The 23,437-nt window shown below is 41.3% G+C and overlaps 2 long non-coding RNA genes across 2 annotated transcripts; both read left to right on the top strand.

Annotated features, from left to right (window-relative positions):
* The first annotated feature begins 714 nt into the window (after positions 1-714).
* On the top strand, positions 715-1,489 carry LOC124852684. The gene is made up of 3 exons (XR_007033111.1): positions 715-754; positions 1,233-1,317; positions 1,449-1,489. It is a non-coding gene; the product is annotated as an uncharacterized LOC124852684 (long non-coding RNA).
* A 5,599-nt stretch (positions 1,490-7,088) lies between these two features.
* Positions 7,089-15,240, top strand: LOC124852663. Its single transcript, XR_007033090.1, has 3 exons — positions 7,089-7,148; positions 7,285-7,506; positions 15,130-15,240. It is a non-coding gene; the product is annotated as an uncharacterized LOC124852663 (long non-coding RNA).
* The last annotated feature ends 8,197 nt before the right edge of the window (positions 15,241-23,437 follow it).

Here is a 23,437-nt window from a genome sequence, read left to right on the forward strand (position 1 = left end):
AAACCAACCTACTGGGAGTTTTACTGGTTCAGCTGGAGTCACTCTGTCTGTCACAGGTAACATTTACATTAGAGTCAGTTTGAAATGTTAGTGTGTATGTTGAAATAAAATAACATGTTTGTTCACAGACCCTCAGCTCCAGGTACATGTGAGGAGATCAACAGCCAATCCATATCCTACCTGGACAGAGCTGACCTGTCACAGCAGGTGTCAGCTCCCTGATCATCTTTCCTACGTTTGGTACAATAACAATAATCTTGTTGGACAAAAAAAATACTTTCACCTCCAACACGTTAATGCTGAAGACAGCTATCACTGTGCTATAGAAGGACATGAGCGTTTCCCTTCTCCTACATTGGGTGAGTTTACTCCTCCTCATGAAGCTACAATAATGTGGAAATAATTTAAATTTAAACTTTTAACAAATAATACAGACAGTGTTTTGATTGTATTCTCATCCTGTGTGTTAATATAAACTATCCTTCAGATGCTCCAAAGGTTCCCTCTGTGTCAGTGAGTTCCTCTGGTGAGATCATGGAGGGCAGCTCAGTGACTCTGACCTGCAGCAGTGATGCTAACCCAGCAGCTAATTACACCTGGTACAAGAGAAGAAGAGATAAAAGAGTTCAACCTCTCAGTGAAGAGACACAATTTGTCCTCAGCTCCATCCGGTCGTCAGACTCTGGAGAGTATTACTGCACAGCTGAGAATGAGCTGGGAAGGAGTTCAGCAAACATCTCTATTACTGTGACATGTGAGTGAAACACAGGTTATTAAGTGAAGAGATATTGAATCTGTCCCATTCTTTGTCCTTTACATTTTAAATGTGCAGATATGGGTCGTTTGACTTCTGCCCCATAAATATTCACAGTCAGACCATCAGCAGCACAAAGAGGAATCCACCCAGCGTCTGTTAAAACATCCATAAAGCTTTCACCATCACTAATATCACAGCTGAACATGGTGGAAATTATCAGTGTGAGGCCCAGAACACACGAGGACGTAGTAAGGCCACCTTACATCTGACTGTTGGAGCAGGTGATTTTAGCTCTCTGACTTTTACAGCCTACACCCCCCCCCCTCCTTTTCATTGCACCAGAACCTTAAACCATCAATACTCATATCAAGCCCATCATATTGCACATGAACAATACTGACCGACCAACAGCATCACCTGGCAAACTGAGTCATCAGTCTAACCACACTGCTAATGTCTCCTGTCTGTTGTCTAGTGAAGTCAGTGATGATCATGAATATCCTCAGGCTGACTCTGGTGGTCGTGCTGGTTCCAGTGCTGGTCTGGACTCTGTGGACGAGGTAAAACAATACAAATCCATCAGTTCACCCTCTGCTCTTTTACTGTCTTCTTCAAATGTCTTCAAACACTAGTTTCAGTGTTATGAAGTTCATTTTGTCAAATGTTGTGTTTGTTGTGGTTTTCGATCCAGGATGAAGAAAACTCTGAGCTTGAAATCAGAAGCGAATGAAGCTGTGGAGATGATAGAGGTGAGAGACAGTGAGGCCAAAAGAATGACTCCATATCACTGTTTTCATCTCACTATGTCAGAGAAAGAGATAAAACATTTCTTGGATCAGCTACTTTGTCTGAATCTGCCCCAAAATGTAAAAGGTTCTTTCCATTGACCGTATATTAAAATGGACGTAGACTCTGGGTCTAGAAAGTGAAGTGAATGATCCACTTAGAGTCAAACAGACCATAAAGCACTGCAGGCATTGGGGCATGGATACCGTGTGATTGACAGCTAGTACTGGGTGCAGGTCGCAGGTTTAGGTGGGCGGGCAGTGTCCTTGGGCCCTGAGTCAGGCTCCACCCCCTCTCCTCCAAATATGGTTACTTCTGGTTTCAAAAAACCAAGATGGCGCTGGACAACATGTCAAAAATGGAGGCTTCAAAATGGCAGCTCACAAACCAATGGGTGTTTTTGTGTAATCCTGCTGATGAACAAACAAACGAATGGACAGGGGGCAACTACGTTCAAACTATTTTGAATGAACTGTGATTATATGCAGGTTTCATGAATAAAGTCCAGTGAGGCTTAATATTTTCTCATCTCTCCCCATCAGTCACACAACTGTCCTGAGTATGACGACGCCGCTGCTGCAGCACAGACAGAAGACACAGAGGAGCAGGAAGACCTGGTGTGAAGCCTCAGGTCAGAGCCACTGTGACAAACACAACCAAGATGGATTACTTCAGAGTACATCCGTACAAGCGAGTTTTACAGAAACCATAGTGTGTAGTTAATAAATACAGGAAATCTGTCCAAGCAACAAAATATCTGAGTGCAAGCGCAGAGTTTGAGCACAAGCAGAGCAAATCTAAGCACCAGCAGGAGCTGTGTGAGTGCAAGCGCAGGGTTTTGAGTAAAAACACCACGAAATCTGAACGTGCAAGTCCAGCTCTCAAACTGAAAGACCATGCTTTTGAATAAAAAGGAAAACATTTCCTTTCTACTCATGGTTTCCTGTTTTCTTTTCTCCTCAGGTGCACTGTGATTGGTTGATGAAAGTATGTGAGAGGAAACAGGAAGTATCTCTCTTTCCATCCCCGGTTGCAGCAGCAGCAGTTTGTACAGCATGACCTTTAGAGCAAGAGTATTGTTGTGTTGTTTCTTTTCTTTTCTTTTCTGATGGGTCCAGTCGTCCAGTTTCCGCAGCTTTATTTCTGTGAGCTTTAGTTCTGATGTTGGTTTAGGTTGAAGGAAGATTCTCAGGTCCTACGACCCTTTGTGGGTTGGTGTGTTGGGGTTTCCTTCTTTTGTCCATTTTGCCGGCCTGTTGTTGAAGTTGTTGTCTTTTCTGCAATAAATAGATTTTCTTTTTGCTGTTACCCTCTGAACTATGTTGGACGTCTTGGTGATGAGCCTTTGAGGCTGTGGTAACACCACGTGACTCATCTCGTGTCTTATACATGATATTAATGTGGTTATTACATGGATAATGAATTATTATGTATCGTGATGTTATGATTCTTTCTTAAATAAATGTTTTTGGTCTTTTGTTTTCGCTCCTTATCTATTTGTTTGTTTGTTTTTCAGCAGAATTACACCAGAAAACTAAAAACAGATTTCAAATGTGATGATTAGAAAAGATCAGAGGATCAAAGTCACTTGTTGACCTGCGGAGTAATGGCCTCAGTGCAGTGGAGCTGCTAAGGGGGGCCAGGTGGGGCCAGGAGGGGCCACCTTGATACAGTAAAGGCAATAATCAGAGTTTGTCCTTTTAAGCTTTAGGTGCAGGACACAAGTCTAAACTGAATGAATGTCCAATCAGTGTGGAGAGCACTGTAGTGGAAAATTCAACTGACCAGTGTCTAAGGTATTGGAAATCCCCCTGACCAGGTGTCTCACTGCTGTGATACTGTCTCCCTGACAGGATGGAACCCTTATTTGGTGATGTTTTCTTCCAACTGCTACAGCGGATGGACAGACACAGATGATGATCTCATGTCTTTCATGTCTTTTTTCATATTATGTTTTATGAAACGCCTCTTTGTATAAGTTCTGGCTTTTGTGAACTTGCGGCCAGTTCCACTTTGAGCAACCAGCTTGTTGTGTAACCTCTGCAGAGCTTACTATTAAAAAGACTCAAAGGCAACTCCAGTCTGAGAATTTCATTATTTCAAATCTCAAGATGAATTTCCATCACAGCACTGACCACTGTCATAGACTGACTGTTGTAATTGAAAACCTTATTTTGTAAGTTACAGCACAACTGTAATATCAGTAACAGTCTATAATATTAAATCACTTTCTAAATAAAAACAGATTTCACATTTGTCTGACTGATTTTATTAACTGATGAAAAAGCAGCCATGGACATTGTGGATGTGGAACACTTTGACTTTTAGTTTTCACAATACACCCAGACCACAAAGTTGATCCAAGTTGAAAAGGTAAATAAATTAATTTACTTCATATTTACTTATTAATTTAATTAAAAAACTGAATTCACTAAATTTTGTCAGATTGTTCCAACTTAAAAACGGCAGGTGAAGTTAACTCTCAAAGTAAAACCAGCTAGTCTGATTTAACTGAATAGTTGTGTTTACTCAGGCTACAACCATATAACTGCGTTTCTAAACCAAAACGATCTCTCTCCACGTTCTGCTTGTGCTTTAATGTAGAATCAGACTAATCAGAACAATCAGCTCCAGAGTTGAGGTGGAGTTCATGTGAATTTCACAGTCGGGAACTAATTCTTCTGATTATTCCGACTCCACGTTAACGCACAACCAGAGCACAGTGGGAGGCTCCGCCCATCTAACCCAACAGTCGATGGTTCCTGTGTCGCTCTACTGCTCACGTGCACCTGTGCATGAGCTCATGAAGTCCAGTCTACACAAGTGAACAGTTTTACACGTGTATCAGACAAAACAAGTTTGACTCACATGAGTTGAATCCTCGTGAGAAATGAGTAAAGAACACTAAAGTAATGTAAGTTTACATAATTATGACCTTTTACAATGTATTGTTATGACCCAGTCTTCATATGGACTGGAGCTGTAAATAAACAGGAACTGACTTCTAACATGAGGTTAAAAGAAAGAATAATTCAACATGTTTTTTAAGTCCAGTCTCAAGAAAGTAAAGAAAGTGTTAGATTCACTGTCAGGCTGCAAAACTACTCTCACTGTTATTTGCATGAAATATATTTTAATAAGTTCACGCATCATTTCCAAAACAAAAGAACATTTCTTCATTTTAACGAGGGGATTTACTGGTGTTTGTCCGTTCGTGCATGTTAATGATGTAAAGAGGAAGGAAGCCAAGGTCTTAACTGATCTATGATTTCTATCTGTCATCGTGACTGGCTGACAAACATCGTTTCTCAAGGGTGGAATCTAGCTGCTGATGTGGCTGCACCACAGAGACGTGTGAAGCAACGATGGGTTTGAGAGAAGCAGCGAGTTGCTTTGTCATCTTCCTTCTTTCTGTGTCAGGTACATCTACATTTAGGTACAAATGTTCATCACTTGGACTCAAAGATGAACTGATGAGGTTTTGGTGGTTGAAGGTCAAGGTCACAGTGGCCTCACAAAACATGTTTTTGGCCTCGACGATCATGATAGTGTTAGGGTTAGGGTGACTCTCTCTCTCTCTCTCTCTCTCTCTCTCTCTCTCTCTCTCTCTCTCTCTCTCTCTCTCTCTCTCTCTCTCTCTCTCTCTCTCCCTCTCCCTCTCTCTCTCCATGACGTCCACTACGCCAGCGTCTGCTTCACCCAGAACCGGGCAGATGCCATCTACTCCAACATAGGTCGAGTTGAATCCCAGAGAGAAACTGAGGAAGACGAGGAGGAGGCTGAATACAGCGCTGTTCGATTTGACAGTGCAACAGGGTGAGCAGCTCCACACGTGAACATTTTCATCACTACACTTATTGAGGTTAAAAACTGTGGGTGTGAGTGGTTTATTCTGCCCTTCACAGAACAAGACGTGAAGAAGAGGGGGACGATTCATCTGCAGTGTACAGCACAGTCACCAAACACTGAAGAAACACAACATGAATCTGTTGTTTATGGATTTTACAGCCTCACGGAACCAGAAGAAATAAAACATATAGACATGTGCAGTGTTTGTAAAGGTTTGTTTTCTTTCTTGATGGGTTGGTTAACCCAGATTACAAATTCTCTCACTTCTCTCTTTGGAAGCCACGAAAGGTAAAGGTAAGAAAGTTGTTCTTCTTCTCCCACAATTGAAAATATTTCCCAGACTCAACCAGGTGTAGAGTTAGCCTCAGGTTAGGCTAACGCTAACCGTAATGTATGTTACTGTCAAAATGTTACAAATAACAATAAGATTATTATAAATTGTAATTAGTTGTAACTCTTTCTCAATCGTGCCGTGTCGGACGGTTGAGAAAAGTAAACCGCTGCGTCCACTGGCTGGATCGAGGGGGGGCAGGCCTGTTCAACGCTGCTTACAGCTTCAGTTGAGGATGATTCAGGTTTGGTGTGAACAGCCACTAAAGTCGTTTCTAACACTCTGTTAAATGAAGAAATTCACAGTTTGTACAAACCACAGTTTAATCTTCCACCATCGGGCTCAGGAAGCATGTAAGTGTAGAGAGGAAGGAAGGGGGGGGGTGTTTATCAGTTTAAATTGATCTTTCTCTTACAGAATCTGTCTTTATTCTCAGACTCTTCTGTGTTGGAGGTAGACGTGTCTGTGATGTGACTGAGTTTCATCTTGTGCACATTATTTATCTGTGGATGTTTTTATTGTTTGAAGTCACAGACGAGAGCAGCAGCTACTATGAGTGTAACTGCAGCAGCCAGTGGATTTGTTGTCCTTCTTCTCACTGTGACAGGTACTGTACCTACATTCATGTTTCACTCTATTTACACTGGACTTCTGATTCACCTGAAGTGAGTTTGAGAAAGAAAGTAAAAATATAAATGAACCATTCATTCATTTTCAGATCACCACCTGTAAAGTGATGCAGAAAGAAAATATATGAAGGAATTATCATCAGTATTATTTTGTACCTTTGTTTAGAAGTTTCTATCGTCTACAGCTCAAAGTATTACAGAGGCTGAAACATGTTATTATTATTATTATTATTATTTATTATTATTATTATTATTATTATTATTATTATCATCATAACTGAGTTCCTCTCCTCTCGAGAGAATTGTCATCAGTGTGTGGAGTCATCAGTTGAAATGCTATGGAATGCTGCTCATGGAAATGTGTTTCTTTTCTACAGAAAGTAAAAAGTAAACTAAGTGTTCTCTGGTGTCGTTATGAATCTGATTCTCTGTGTTACAGTGGTACAGTGTGAGAATGGCTGGGATGTGAGTTACACTTCTACTGAGATCTGTGCCGTCAGAGGATCAACAGTGGACATTACCTGTACCTACACATACCCATCCACATTTAATAACCATGATACTACAGTTCAGGAAACTTTCTGGTTCATTCAAGAGAGTAATGGGATTCACGTTGATCTAAGGACTGATCCGGAGTATTCAGGTCGTGTGGAGTATCTCTGTGGAAACAACACATGCATTCTGAGAATCTCTAACCTGACAGAGAGCGACTCAGCTGTGTACAAGTTCAGGTTCACAACTAACCAACCTACTGGGAGTTTAACTGGTTCAGCTGGAGTCACTCTGTCTGTCACAGGTAACATTTACATCTGAACATTGATTCATTTATTTCCTACATCTTGTTTGGTTCACTTGAGTGTGTCTGTGCACTTTTATATGCATGTGTGTGTTGTCAGTTTGGACTTAAATGTATTCCTTATTCTCACACACAGATTTGCATGTGCAGGTGAGCACATCAGTGAAGGGTGACTCTTATAACCGGGCAGAGCTCAGGTGTCAGAGCAGTTGTCGTCTTCCTGATCCTCTGAACTACGTCTGGTACAAGAATCAACAGCAGATGAAGGAAGGAGCATCTTATACAGATACATTTTATCATACAGACAGAGTTTCCTGTGCTGTTAAAGGACACGAGGATTTCCGCTCTCCGTCAATGTGTGAGTTTAATCTACAGTATTTCACTAACAGCACCATCTGCTGGAGTATTTGAGATGATGCATTGTACCATAACTTCATGTGTCTTTAAATACTTTTTTCTGCATGGGCACATTGAACTCTTGGGATACTACTGTCAGTACTGACAAACTAGTGTAGTACTAGTACTAGTATTCTGCTTCTGTAAATAAAGATGGAAGACATGACTGCTCCCCAGAAGTGAAGCCAAAGCATTGTGATCGCCCCCTGGTGGCTGGCTGCAGTATAGAACATACATGCTGTCTCCTCCATGTTAGTGGGAAGGACATGGACCAATCTAAAAGGTCAAATACATTTTTCTCAAAGATGGTTTCTGTCATTTTAGGTCATTCTTATCACATTCTATTGTTGATGTTTCTCATAAGTTTGGTTTTAATTAGTTATTTGATCAAATGAAAATTAGATTAAACTTCATGATTGACAGCTGAGGCTGACTCAGGATTGGTCGAGCTCATGTATGGGCGGGACCTTGATACTGTGGCTCCATCTCCAGATCACTACTGTGCAGACTGTGGTTCCAAATGTGAAAGATGGCAGCGTTGGTATCCAGGATATTTTGGCTTCATTTCTGGAGAGTGGGAGGAAGTGGAGACGTGTCGTCCATCTTTGGTCGACTCTGCATAAAAGACACAGATCATTTCCTCCATATTTGCCAGTTTGCTCCTGTAATGGCAGATTTTGCATTTGTGTAATGTTTAATAGAAGAACAGATATGTATTTAGAAGAAGTAGATAACAAATGTGTTTCTGTGACTTACAAAAGTTGCAGAGGGGACTATAAGTGTTTATGGCCCCCACATGTGTGTCTTAGCAAATGCTTCACTGCAGGGGTTACTTAGTGTGTCTGATAGAGATGGGTGAGGGGAACTCTGCATTGTATACAGGACTGGGGTCTTTTGATGTTGTAAATCTAGATAGGGGATCTCGGAGACAGATTGTCTCACACCAGAAAGGCACACCAGGGGGGTGAGACGGAGATCTGAGACAGGAACTCTGCCCAACCTGGTCAGACATCAAGAGACTGAAGAATACCTTGCTCCTCGCAGGAGGGGCTTCTGATTGTATAAGTGAAGTGATTCTCCTGTGCTCTGTGCTCATTCTATACACGTCACACTAGGTGGCTGTGTGGGGTGAGCCCACCTGCAGGTGTTAGAATTGAACTTTCCTAGAGACAATGTTATGTGTGTATTATTATACAATAGAGTATCATTATTAAACAGAAACTGCTGCCACCACAATTTTGGCGTTGTCGGCAGGATCACTCGTGTGAGCAGACACTCTGGATCTCAACGCTGAGGAAAGTCTGGGACTCATACTCTCAACAAAATGAGGGCCGAAAGCTTGAGAGCCAGGAGTGCACTCACTGAGGTGATCCAACGGACCTGGTCTGGAAAACAAGCATTGTCTCTAGGTAAGTAAAATTAAAATGTTATGATCTATTAGGAAAAGATCCAGGAAAAGAGATTCACTCATTCATTGTATTGAGGGACAGACGTGTCTGCATGGCAAGGTTTTGGAAATCGGTGTAGGATCCATGAAGCTTCGGTTTCGATCTTTAGGAAAAGGTCAAATATTATAGATAAGATTGGGCTCTGATGTCGGGCTCATGACTAGTAGTTATTATTAATATATAGTAATATTATTATTATTTGGAATAGAGGTGTAGCTGGGACGGAAGGACCAAGGCCAGGTCCGGATCGTCTCAGTACAGCAATCTGTTGAAAATCTGATAATTCCAGTACATTTTATACCTGCATGTGAGGTGCTAAAGAGAAGTGTGAATATGAGATTTCTCTAAGGCATTATATCAGGCAGAGTATTTTAAATGTATTAAGGAATCAAAACGTAGGAACAATAATGGAGAAATTTGCCAAGTGATCAGGAATTACAAGAGGTAATTACAATTGACAACATTATATTGGAGATGGTTTTTTATTGTTCCTTACAAAAGCATTTTTTGAAGGTTGGGTTGAAGGTTAAAAGCATTTTGGTGTTGGTTGAAGGTTTAAGGTTACTAACACTAAAACACTAATAAACTAAACTTAACAAATTTTGTTGATGGATATGTGTGACTGTGAAAGAAGAAACATGTAGAATTTGATGAAACTAAACTGAGTATTTAAGCTGAGGATTTCAGCTGAGAAAGAGGAGAAAAGAAAAAGAGAGGAATCTGAGAATCCTCGAACTGGAGAAAAAGGTGAGTATATGTTTAAATATATTTGGGGTATAATTGGGTTTTAAAAGCTAATAGTAAAAGGAAAAATAAAAAAACCTCATAATAAATCTTAAAATAATTTTTTTAAGAGATAGAAACGATTTGGTTAAAAAATTAAATTAAGAGACTTTTAAGTTCTTTTCCCATATAAGCAGAACTTTATTTTCCAAATTTCGTATTCTGCTGAACAAACCAGAGTTTAAATTTATAAAATAAGAGTCGGGTTCACAATTGCTGAGACAACCTATTTGAGAAAATAGGTTTAAAAATAGAGAGGATGTCTTTTCCGAGCATGGGAAGTTTGAGTTTAAATTATCTTTGGTAACTAAAAACTAAACTGCGTGTGAAAAGAGAGAAATAAAAAGAATAAGAACGAAGTAGAGAGGACAAAGAAAAAGGAAAATGAAAGTAGGGATATTTGTGCTGGATTGAAGAGTGTATGGATGTTGTTTAACTGAAGTGAATATGCAGGAACTGAAATAATCTCCAGTCTCAGTGTTTCCGACTAGATTCTGATCTGGACTCAGCTCCACCAAGAGGTGGGCAAGAGAATGCCCTGGGAAATAGAAACAGTGCGATTGATTAGCGGTGAGCTGGGGACAGTGAAGGAATTCATCTGGTGAGGACACTGAGATGGAGAGAGAGAGTTTCAAGCACGTCACTAAAGTAAGAACACGGTTACACACACACCATGTGAATTAATGTTAGACATAGAACAGATGATTAAGATTGCTATTGACCATTGTGAGCTTGATTAGAAGATCAGTAGAGAGAGGCCTACTGTACTTTATGCTAAATATTTTCACAATGATGTGTATAAACTAATGCCCGAACACACAAATCACAGTGAGTGGTAGAAACATCACATATATTTGTAGATTCAGGAACCGGAATCAGTTAATAAATGTGAAGAGTGTGATCTTACTCCTAAAATGAATGTTGGATATCTCATAATGATTGGAGCAACAGGTCTATCAACAGTGATAGAGAGATGCACTGTACAATTGCTATTTTTCATCATGTGGTTGAAGGAGATTGTTTAAGATTCATTTTTGTTGTTACCACACTGCCTGATAAATCTTATGGGTAAAGATTTGATGTGTTCATTGAGTGGTATGTTAAATTTAAACACCGCAGGGCATTAGAGGTAACTGGAGTCTAAATAACATCTGCATTTGTTTGATAGAGAAAGGGGGATTTGACACTAGCATATCAATGGGAGGTCTAGACTCTTTTCTACTCTCTGGAAGTAACACCCTCTTGCGAAAGGCAGAGGCAGAGAGACTTCAGACAAATGTGAACATAGATGTTATTTACTCAGAGAAGCGGACTTTTAAGTAAGAGCAAATTAAGTTAAGAAGGTTATAGAGGATGTGAAGTAAAGAAAGGATAAAGTAAGTTGGTTGTATTGAGATAGTAAATACTGTGTTGTCTTAGTAGTTTTGATAGACTCATTGGCTAAAAGATTTGTTAAAATATCAACTTTTGATTAAAATACTACTGGAGGAAAAGACATTTAATACCAATAAGGTATTTTAAAGAGGGTTAAAGGTTAATCGCAAACGATTTTCCATAGTGATAAATGAAATTAGGAGTGTTGAACTCATTCCTGAATGTGGTAAATTTTTTGATAAAATATATTACGATTTTTAGTTTTGGTGTAAACATTAATGATATTCCTGAGTTGAAACAGGTACCGTCATGTTTGTGGACCGGGCACAAATATGTTTTGGGTCTGATCAAGGGATAAGACCCAAATAGAAAAGAATATCTGAATCCTCGTATGGAATATGTAAAGATTGTCTGTTAACACACTACTTTTTTTCCTGTAAGGAAAAACAAAGGAAGCAGAGCTTCAAACAATGTTTTAGAGTTTCGACAACTGCTGAGAGAGCTGTGATATTTGATGTGTGATATGTGACGCTGTGATATATGACTTTACTGGTGCCAATATGCTGATAGGGTGATTTTGCTTGAGCAAAATACCTCCCACCTTTTAACAACCAGGTGGCTCAGATATGGGACAGTATTGCCTTAGATGATAGACATCACTATTTAGAGATGCAATGTTTTTAACTATGCGACTCTCTTCCCTACATCAGTAGGGATAGCCACATGATTGCGTAGCAGTTTTTCTTAACTAAAGAGAAAAAAGTTTTTTCTCCTAGTTTAGAATTAGATTTAAAGGATAAACAGCTAATTATGCAGAAGTGATAGTTGTTTGGTGATAAGTTCAGCATCAAAGGATGCAGCAACTGAGATAACCAAGTGGGTTTACGACTGTGTGATACAATAGAGGCTAAACCACTCCCATCACACTATTGTGCATTGACTGAAGAATGCAAATATGCTAGAGACAAGAGTGTCAAGAGCAACACTAATAGCAGGTTTGCATGGGGGTGGCATGTGATTTTGGCCGAGTTGATTGAATAGGAGATTCATGAACCTATTTCACTTCACACTCATCTGTGTGCTGATAGATGCTGTGTTATCATGCAAACTGTATGCAGTCTGCAAATGAGGAGAGCGTATTAAAGATTTTTAATGATTAACTTAATGTAGGTTATAGGAGCTATAAACAAGGGTCAATCGCAATTAAATAATTTTGTAAGAATACAGATTTTATTTACTACGTTTAAGGAATAAACTGGTTGGTGGATAACAGTTTGTTTGGTGGTTGACAGACTTATGATGTGGGTCACATGGATGATATTGTTTAACCTATGTATGTTTCTTCATTAGTTTGAATTGACACATGACTGTAGTCAGTGTGTCAAAAGGGAGGAATATAGATATAGATATATTGGGTGTACAAAACAACACTCTAAACAATACTCAATAAAACTTTTTTATCTGAGTCGTGTAATTGAATTACAATGAAAATAGGTAAAGAAATCCAGATTCCACAAAGTAAACAATCCACCACCAAACGAGCAGTTGATCATTTATAGAGGAATTTGATAAAGATTAAATTGAATTAAGTAAGTTAGATAAATAAATAAATACTGTCTTGTTCTTGTTGACATGTATGCTATGCAAGTAGAAGCTTTCCCCACATCTAAACAGGATTCTTCAGCAGTGGCGCAGACACTGCTCGGAGAACTCATTCCACGTTGGGAAATTCCAAAAAGATGTCCACTGATAATGGTACCCCATTTGTAAGCACAGCTTTGAGGATGCTGGTGAGTATGGGTATCGACACGAGGCAACATTGTGCCTATCATCCCGCCAGTGGCGGGGCAGTGGAAAGAAACAAACTGTGGAAGGAGACAACAGCACATTGAAAAACGAACGGGTAGATATTGTATAAATCCGTCCCCTGTACTCTTTAAAATCCACAGGCAGGTGATGGACTCCCTACCGAAATCCATAGACAGGGAACTGCATGATCTGAGACCAGGAGACAGGATTGTGGTGAAGGACGTGAGAAGGAAACCAGGAGAGCACGTCGATGGAACGAGTGCAAACCAAGTGCCTCTCACCACACAGACGGAAGTGAAGGTCAACCTGGAGACATGCAAGCCATTGAAGGAGGATTTCCGGAGCCACGAGTGGATTCTACAGGACGGGGTGTGCGTTGTGTCAGTGTGCGAGCCTTCAGCCTTCAATTGTTTTGTGTTTGCAAGGGAGAGGTGTGGAAATGATTAGGGCCACACGTCTCTAATCTCAAGAAGAGGCAACACTTTGAAGAGGGGTTGGCGAGGGCACTGCTGATACAATAGCGCCGAGGGGAAAACAACGACACCTGATGGGACGACTGGGATGCAGTTCGAGGAAAAGATGGTTTCCTGTTCATGAACACCGTCATCGTCGTCCTGCCACCAATAATGTGGCATGTGAAACCTTGGCAGGAAGAAAAACACGAAATATAACCTGAGCATCAAAGTCAGGACAAAAGGAGAACTCATGTTCAACTTCCCTGATGAACTGACAAAGCCTGGAGAATGCATGGTTTGAGACCATGAAAACATCAGAGACCCAAGCTCATTTACAGATTCAACTCATTGTGTGTAATCAAGAGATGAGAGTTCCACAGTGTGAGTGTCTCCAGATGAAAGGTTTTGGAGGACTTGCCCCGGGGGAGCACTGTGAAGAACACACACAAACAGATGAGTTTGCTCTGGATATGGAAGATTAACATCTTTAGAGGGGGGCTGGGTTTCCAACTCTTTCTCCCACTGTCTAGGGTCAGGAATGACTCTGCATCACAGGATGGCTTTGAGAAAAGATGCTAGCCAAGAAGGTGTTTGTCACATAATCAGGACGAATTGTGGCACATACACAGTGAACATTTTTGACAATATGATGCATATCGTTTCAAATTTTAAATGACCTATTGTCCAGAGAAAGAACAAGGACACTCAGATTCCTGAAGGGCGGAATTGATGGTCACGCCTACTTTTGAATGATTGCAAAATATGTTATTGAAGTTTGTTGAAACCTATTTGGATTTTCATGTGTGTACTAGTGTTGTTGAACTGTTGTATTGTCTTTTGAGTTTAAGACTATGGTTATTTCCTTAATCAAGTCTATGATTGGACAATATGTTCAACTTCCTGAAACTCATCTATCCGGGATGTTTCCTTCCAGGATGATGAGATGGTATAAAGATGTATAAAGGATATTGAGCCTTTTAGGCTCAAAGGGGAATTGTAATGGCAGATTTTGCATTTGTGTAATGTTTAATAGAAGAACAGATATGTATTTAGAAGAAGTAGATAACAAATGTGTTTCTGTGACTTACAAAAGTTGCAGAGGGGACTATAAGTGTTTATGGCCCCCACATGTGTGTCTTAGCAAATGCTTCACTGCAGGGGTTACTTAGTGTGTCTGATAGAGATGGGTGAGGGAACTCTGCATTGTATACAGGACTGGGGTCTTTTGATGTTGTAGATCTAGATAGGGATCTCGAGACAGATTGTCTCACACCAGAGAGGCACACCAGGGGTTAGGGACGGAGATCTGAGACAGGAACTCTGCCCAACCTGGTCAGACATCAAGAGACTGAAGTATACCTTTGGCTCTCGCGGGAGGGGCTTCTGATTGTATAAGTGAAGTGATTCTCCTGTGCTCTGTGCTCATTCTATACACGTCACACTAGGTGGCTGTGTGGGGTGAGCCCACCTGCAGGTGTTAGAATTGAACTTTCCTAGAGACAATGTTATGTGTGTATTATTATACAATAGAGTATCATTATTAAACAGAAACTGCCACCACACCCCTTTATAAGAGCAACTTCTACAAGGTCCCTCATGTTCCTCACCTCCAACAGTGTGTTTCTCCCTCACTCTGAAGTCTAAAGAACCATGGCCCAACAGTTTTATAAATGTATAAGTTCATCTTCTGATTCTCTGATGTGCTCTGTGTTACAGTGGTAAGGAGTCAGATTGACTGGGGTGTGAGTTGCACTTCTACTGAGATCTGTGCCATCAGAGGATCAACAGTGGACATTACCTGTACTCACACATACCCATCCATGTTGAATTACCATGATACTACAGTTCAGAACATTTCCTGTTCTATTCAAGAGAGTAATTGGCTGCACGTTGAACTAAGGTCTGATCCGGAGTATTCAGGTCGTGTGGAGTATCTCTCTGAAAACAACAAGTACACTCTGAGAATCTCTAACCTGACAGAGAGCGACTCAGCTGTGTACATGTTCATGTTCAATGCTCCAGTCACTCTGTCTGTCACAGGTAACATTTACATTAGAGTCAGTTTGAAATGTTGGTGTGTATGTTGAAATAAAATCACATGTTTGTTCACAGTCCCTCAGCTCCAGGTACATGTGAGGAGATCAACAGCCAATCCATATTCTTACCTTGGACAGAGCTGACCTTGTCACAGCAGGTGTCAGCTCCTCGATCATCTTTCCTACGTTTGGTACAATAACAATAAACTTGTTGGACAAAAATACTTTCACCTCCAACACGCAATGCTGGAAGACAGCTATCACTGTGCTATAGAAGGACATGAGCGTTTCCCTTCTCCACATTGTGTGAGTTTACCCTCCTCATGAAGCTACAATAATGTGGAAATAATTTGTAATTTAAACTTTTAACAAATAATACAGACAGTGTTTTGATTGTATTCTCATCCTGTGTGTTAATATAAACTATCCTTCAGATGCTCCAAAGGTTCCTCTGTGTCAGTGAGTTCCTCTGCAGAGATCATGGAGGGCAGCTCAGTGAATCTGACCTGCAGCAGTGATGCTAACTCCAGCAGCTAATTACACCTGTACAAGAGAAGTGAGATAAAAGTTCAACTCTCTCAGTGGAGAGACACAATTTGTCCTCAGCTCCATCCGGTCAAGGCCAGACTCTGGAGAGTATTACTGCACAGCTGAGAATGAGCTGGAAGGAGTCTATAACACTTATTACTGTGACATGTGAGTGAAACACAGGTTATGGAAGAAGAGATATTGAATCTGTCACATTCTTTGTCCTTTACATTTTAAATGTGCAGATATGGGGTCGCTTGACTTTTGCCCCATAAATATTCACAGTCAGACCATCAGCAGCACAAAGAGGAATCACCCAGCGTCTGTTAAAACATCCATAAAGCCACATCCTCAGTAAACTTGAAAGATATTTCCTCTTCACTGTGCACATTCACGTGACGAGCAAACAGCTCTCAGCAGACAGACAGTGGTGAAAACAAAACCCTGCTCCTGTGCACACGTCACACATACACCTCCCAGCAGGGGGAGCAGTGGCTCATTAACATTTAAGAGACACGCCCACAAACAGGCCACTCTGAACAGGGCTCTTTCACACGTTTAATAGGAAGAAACTTGTCTAATTGTGAAAAGGGTCATAATATGTCACGTTTAAGTCCACGCATAAACTGGACTCTGGGTTTGTAAATCTGTGGACATTCAGGGAGTCTGGAACAGTAGTGCAACAGGAAAATCACTGAGAAAAATCCCTCTCTACTTAACAACATGAGAATTTACCTGTGTCAGTTTAAAACCTTGCTGTTGTAACTCAGTGCCTCCACTCACCTGAGAACCTTGACTTTATCACATCGGGCACATATATGTCCCCAAATGTTAAACACAATGTCTGTCATCTGTTATCATCATTCTGTTTTCACACATACAGACGCCCGGTTTCCCTCTGTGTCAGTGAGTCCTCTGGTGAGATCATGGAGGCAGCCGGTGACTCTGACCTGCAGCAGTGACAACCCAGCAGCATTCACACCTGGTCCAAGGAGGACGAGACTCACCAAAAGCATCAGGACAAATCTTCACCATCACTAATATCACAGCTGAACATGGTGGAAATTATCAGTGTCAGGTCCAGAACACACGAGACGTAGTAAGGCCACCTACATCTGACTGTTGGAGCAGGTGATTTTAGCTCTCTGACTTTTAGAGCCCACACCCCCCTCCTTTTCATTGCACCAGAACCTTAAACCATCAATACTCTGATTTAGATGTGTCACAGCTGTATATCGCCCATCATATTGCACATGAACAATACTGACCGACCTCAACAGCATCACCTCTGGCAACCGAGTCACTCGGGGTCTAACCACACTGCTAATGTCTCCTGTCTGTTGTCCAGGGAAGTCAGTGATGATCATGAATATCCTCAGGCTGACTCTGGTGGTCGTGCTGGTTCCAGTGCTGGTCTGGACTCCCTGTGACGAGGCAAAACAATACAAATCCATCAGCTCACCCTCTGCCTTTATCGTCTTCAAATGTCTTCAAACACTAGTTTCAGTGTTATGAAGTTCATTTGTCAAATGTTGTGTTTGTTGTGGTTTCTCGATCCAGGATGAAGAAAACTCTGGAGCTTGAAATCAGTTTAATGAAGTTGTGAGATGATAGAGGTGAGAGACAGTGAGGGCTAAAAGAATGACTCCATATCACTGTTTTCATCCTCACAAATGTTAGAGAAAGAGATAAAACATTTCTTGATCAGCTACTTTGTCTGAATCTGCTCCTAAAATGTAAAAAGGTTCTTTTCCATTGACCCTGTGATATTAAAAAAATGGACGTAGACTCTGTCTAGAAAGTGAAGTGAATGATCCACTTAGAAATAAACAGACCATAAAGCACTGCAGGCATTGGGGCATGATACCATGATTGGATAGCTAGTACTGGGTGCAGGTCGTGAGGTTTAGGTGGGCGTGGCTGTGTCCTTGGCCCCTGAGTCAGGCTCCACCCTCTTCTCCAAATATGGTTACTTCTGGTTTCAAAACCAAGATGGCGCTGGACAACATGTCAAAAAATGGAGGATTCAAAATGGCAGCTCACAAACCAATGGGTGACGCCACGTTGACACTTCTTTCTGGCCCATGTCCCATCCTTCCACCAAGTTTTGTGGAAATCAGTTTATCAGCTTTGTGTAATCCTGCTGATGAACAAACAAACGAATGGGACAGGGGGCGCACAACCTTCAAACTATTTTGAATGAACTGTGATTATATGCAGGTTTCATGAATAAAGTCCAGTGAGGCTTAATATTTTCATCTCTCCCCATCAGTCACACAACTGTCCTGGAGTATGACGCACGCCGCCGCTGCAGCACAGACAGGAAGACACAGAGGCAGGAAGACCTGGTGAAGCTCAGGTCAGGAGCCACTGTGACAAACACAACCAAGATGGGACGACTTCAGAGTACATCCGTACAAGAGAGTTTTACAGAAACCATAGTGTGTAGTTATTAAATACAGGAAATCTGTCCAAGCCACAAAATATCTGGGTAAGCGCAGAGTTTGAGCACAAGCAGAGCACCAAGGCCTCAGCAGTGAGCTGTGTGAGTGCAAGCGCAGGGCTTTGAGTAAAAAACACCACGAAATCTGAACGTGCAAGTCCAGCCTCAAACTGAAAGATCATGCTTGAATAAAGAGGAAAACACCCACACATTTCCTTTCTACCATGGTTTCCTCGTTTTCTTTATCTCCTCAGGTGCACTGTGATTGGTTGAAATATGTGAGAGGAAACAGAAGTATCTCTTTCCATGCCCAGTTGCAGCAGCAGCAGTTTGTACAGCATGACCTTTGTGAGCAAGAGTATTGTTGTGTTGTTTTTCTTTTTCTTTTTCTGGGATGGGTCCAGTCAGCCCAGTTTCCGCAGCTTTATTTCTGTGAGTTTAGTTCTGATGTTGGTTTAGGTTGAAGGGAAGATTCTCAGGTCCTACGACTCCTTTGTGGTTGGTGTGTTGGTTTCTTCTTTTGTCCATTTTGCCGGCCTGTTGTTGAGTTGTTGTCTTTTTCTGCAATAAATAGATTTTCTTTTTGCTGTTACCCTTCTGGAACTATGTTGACGCCTTGGTGATGAGCCTGAGGCTGTGGCAACACCACGTGACTCATCTCGTGTCTTATACATGATATTAATGTGGTTATTACATGGATAATGAATTATTATGTATTGTGATTTATGATTCTTTCTTAAATAAATGTTTTTGGTCTTTTGTTTTACCCTTATCTATTTGTTTGTTTGTTTTTCAGCAGAATTACACCAGAAAACTAAAAACAGATTTTTCCTCAAAGCCCGTTTGCATCAATCAATCAATCAATCAATCAAATTTCATTTGTATGCCATAATTCACAAACTGCAATTGACTTATAGGTTTAACAATAAAAAGATATCTCTGCAGCTTCTCAATCTCATGTAAACAGAGACAAACCCACAAAAACCCTTAATAAATAAGAACCCTGATGAGATCACCATGGAGATCCGTCCAGGACTGGACAAAGAGGCAAAATAGATTAAGAGAACATCAAGATAAAGGTTTTAGCAGCATTGATAAGGGTAAACATTTTGAGTACATAACTGAAGGTCAGTGAACTGGTGGATTAACAAGCCACATGGTCGAGTGTCTGAGGAGAAATACTATGTATCGAGCAGTCCTGCTGCAATCACAGTCTGTGGTCAGCAGCCAGCACGATCATGATCCACCATCAAGATCGGATGCCACCATAGTCCACAGTCATTACACTGCCGCCATTAGATCCATCATCAGCTGCCACCCTCGGGTCGCGGGCCCACCACCAGTATCTGGATGCTGGGAATACCGATAAAGGATCCGCTTATTATCACGATCAGCCAGCACGATGCAGAATCCGCCATACTGGATCCACCATTACGACTCCTGATACTTGATCCACAGATCCTAATCCATGATGTGGCCACAGCCGTGCCCTGGATCTGGCGAGCGATAAGGCAAAGGGACTGGGAAGAAGTCCAGCTGCAACAACATGGGCTGATGGGATGATGAATTACTTTTGATGTGATAACGATTGAGAAGAGGTGAGAAGCTGGAAAGAGAAGCTCCTGCGGTGTCATGTGTGTCCCCCCGACCTTTCTAGACTCATAGCAGCTTCAACTAAGAGTTATATTCAGGACAAGCCTGACCGGCTCTAATCAAGCTTTATCAAAAAGGAAGGTTTTAAGCCTACCTAAATTCCACAGATGGTGTCTGCCCTCCCGAACTGAAAGTGGGAGATGATTCCACAGGAGAGTGAGCCATGCCAGCTCTGGCTCCTCCTCTACTTTTAGAGACTTTAGGGACGACAGCCTGAATTCCTGGGAGCCGCAGCGCCAGTGGGCTGATGGGCACTAACAGCTCTTTAAGATATACGGTGCCATATTGTTAAGGGCCTTGAAGGTGAGAGGAGAATTTTTAAATTTATTCTAGATTTAACTGAAGTCAGTGTAGCTAAGCCAATACTGAGACATGTGTGCTCTCTTTTCTTGGTTCTTGTCAGGACACGTGCTGCGGATTTGGACAAGCTGCAGCCTTAATCACTTTTACTGCTGGAGCCTGAGAATAAGGAATTACAATAATCCAGTCTGGGACAAACAAAGGCCTGGACTCGTTTTTCACCCTTTTGAGAAAGGACATGTCTGATTTTGGAGATATTACGCAAGTGGAAAAAGGCGGTCCTAGAAATTTGTTTTAAGTGTGAATTAAAGGATAAATCAGGATCGAAGATCACTCCCAGGTTCCTGACTGTTTCACTTCCTCTGGAAGCAAAGACGATGTTGTCTAGTGCAGCTTCATCATTAGATACAATGTATCGCTAAGGTGTTAAGTATTAGAACCTCTGTTTTATCTGAGTTTAATAAGAGAAAATTGCGTGGTCATCCAGGTTTTTATGTCCTTGAGACATGCTTGGAGTTTAGTTATTTGATTAATTTGTTCAGGTTTTATTGACAAGTATAACTGGGTGTCATCCGCACAGCAGTGAAATTTAGCGAGTGTGTCCTGAGATAGCCATCCCAACAGTCGATGGTTCCTGTGTCGGCTCTACTGCTCACGTGCACCTGTGCATGAGCTCATGAAGTCCAGTCTACACAAGTGAACAGTTTACTGTAGCAGACAAAATGTGTTTGACCTACATGAGTTGAATCTCGTGAGAAATGAGTAAAGAACACTAAAGCAATGTAAGTTTGTATAATTATGACCTTTACGATGTATTGTTATGACCCAGTGTTCATATGGGCTGGAGGTGTAAATAAACAGGAACTGACTTCTTAACATGAGGTGAAAAGAAAGAATAATTCAACATGTTTTTTAAGTCCAGTCTCAAGAAAGTAAAGAAAGTGTTAGATTCACTGTCAGGCTGCAAAACTACTCTCACTGTTATTTGCATGAAATATATTTTAACAAGTTCACGCATCATTTTGCAAAATAAAAGAACATTTCTTCATTTTAACGAGGGGATTTACTGGTGTTTGTCCGTTTCGCATGCTAATAATGTAAAGAGGAAGGAAGCCAAGGTCTTAAATTGATCTATGATTTCTATCTGTCATCGTGACTGGCTGACAAACATCGCTTTCAAGGGTGGAATCTAGCTGTTGATGTGGCTGCACCACAGAGACGTGTGAAGCAACGATGGGTTTGGAGAGAAGCAGCGAGTTGCTTTGTCATCTTCCTTCTTTCTCAGTCAGGCACATCTACATTTAGGCACAAAATGTTCATCACTTGACCTCAAAGATGAACTGATGAGGTTTCAGGTTGAAGGTCAAGGTCACAGTGGCCTCACAAAACATGTTTTTGGCCTCTCGATCATGATAGGTTAGGCTGTCTCTCACTCTCTTTCTCTCTCTCTCTCTCTCTCTCTCTCTCTCTCTCTCTCTCTCTTTCCTCTCCCTCTCTCTCTCCATGACGCCCACTACGCCTCAGCCTGCTTCACCCTGAACCGGCAGATGCTTATCTACTCCAACATAGGTCGAAGTTCAACCCCAGAGAGAAACTGAGGAAGATTTATGGGAGGAGGCTGAATACAGCGCTGTTCAATTTGACAGTGCAACAGGGGTGAGCAGCTCCACGTGAACATTTTCATCACTACACTTTATTGAGGTTAAAACGTCAGGTGTGAGTGGTTTATGGTCTCTGCCTCTTCACAGAACAAGACGTAAGAAGAGGGGGACGATTCATCTGCAGTGTACAGCACAGTCACCAAACACTGAAGAAACAATAACATGAATCTGTTGTTTCGGATTTACAGCTCACGTAACCAGAAGAAATAAAACATAGACATGTGCAGTGTTTGTAAAGGTTTGTTTTCTTTCTTGATGGGCTGGTTAACCCAGATTACAAATTCCTCTCTACTTCACTTTGGAAGTCACGAAAGGCAAAGGTCAGAAAGGTCTTTCTCCTATAATTGCGTGGCCATTTCCCCAGACTCAATCCAGGTGTAGAGTTAGCCTCAGGTTAGGCTAACGCTAACTGTAATGTATGCTACTGTCAAAATGTTACAAACAATAAGATTATTATAAATTGTAATTAGTTGTAACTTCTTTTCAATCGTGCCGGTCGGACGGCTGGAGAAAAGTAAAACCGCTGCGCCCACTGGCTGGATCGAGGGGGCAGGCCTGCTCAACGCTGCTTACAGCCAGTTGAGGATGATTCAGGCTTGTGAACAGCCACTAAAGTCGTTTCTAACACTCTGTTAAATGAAGAAATTCACAGTTTGTACAAACCACAGTTTAATCTTCCACCACTGGCCCAGGGATGCATAAAGTGTAGAGAGGAAGGAAGGGGGTGTTTATCATTAAATTGATCTTTCTCTGACAGAATCTGCTCCTTATTCTCAGACTCTTCTGTGTTGAGGTGACGTGTCTGTGATGTGACTGAGTTTCCTTCATCTCGCATTAGCTATTTTATCTGTGGACGTTTTTATTGTTTGAAGTCACAGACGAGCAGCAGCTGTATTGGCGAGTGTAACTGCAGTAGTTGTGCGGATTTGTTGTCCTTCTTCTCACTGTGACAGGTACTGTAATGTCTACATTCATGTTTCACTTATTATTATTATTATTATTATGATCATGTAACTGAGTTCTCTCTCGATGCAGGAATTGCTTCATCAGTGTGTGGAGTCACTCAGTTGAAATGCTATGGAATGCTGCTTCATGGAAATGTGTTTTTTTACAGAAAGTAAAAAGTAACTAAGCGTTCTCTGGTGTCGCTATGAATCTGATTCTGTGTTACAGTGGTACAGTGAGAGTGGCTGGACAGCCACTTACTGAGATCGCCAGAGGATCAACAGTGGACATTACCTGGGTAAATTTTACACATACTCCATCCACAGTTAATAACCATGATACTACAGTTCAGAAACTTTCTGGTTCATTCAAGAGAGTAATGGGATTCACGTTGATCTAAGGGACTGATCCGGAGTATTCAGGTCGTGTGGAGCATCTCTGTGGAAACAACAAGTGCA

This window comes from Hippoglossus stenolepis, chromosome 2 (assembly GCF_022539355.2).
Source record: "Hippoglossus stenolepis isolate QCI-W04-F060 chromosome 2, HSTE1.2, whole genome shotgun sequence".
NCBI lineage: Eukaryota > Metazoa > Chordata > Actinopteri > Pleuronectiformes > Pleuronectidae > Hippoglossus > Hippoglossus stenolepis.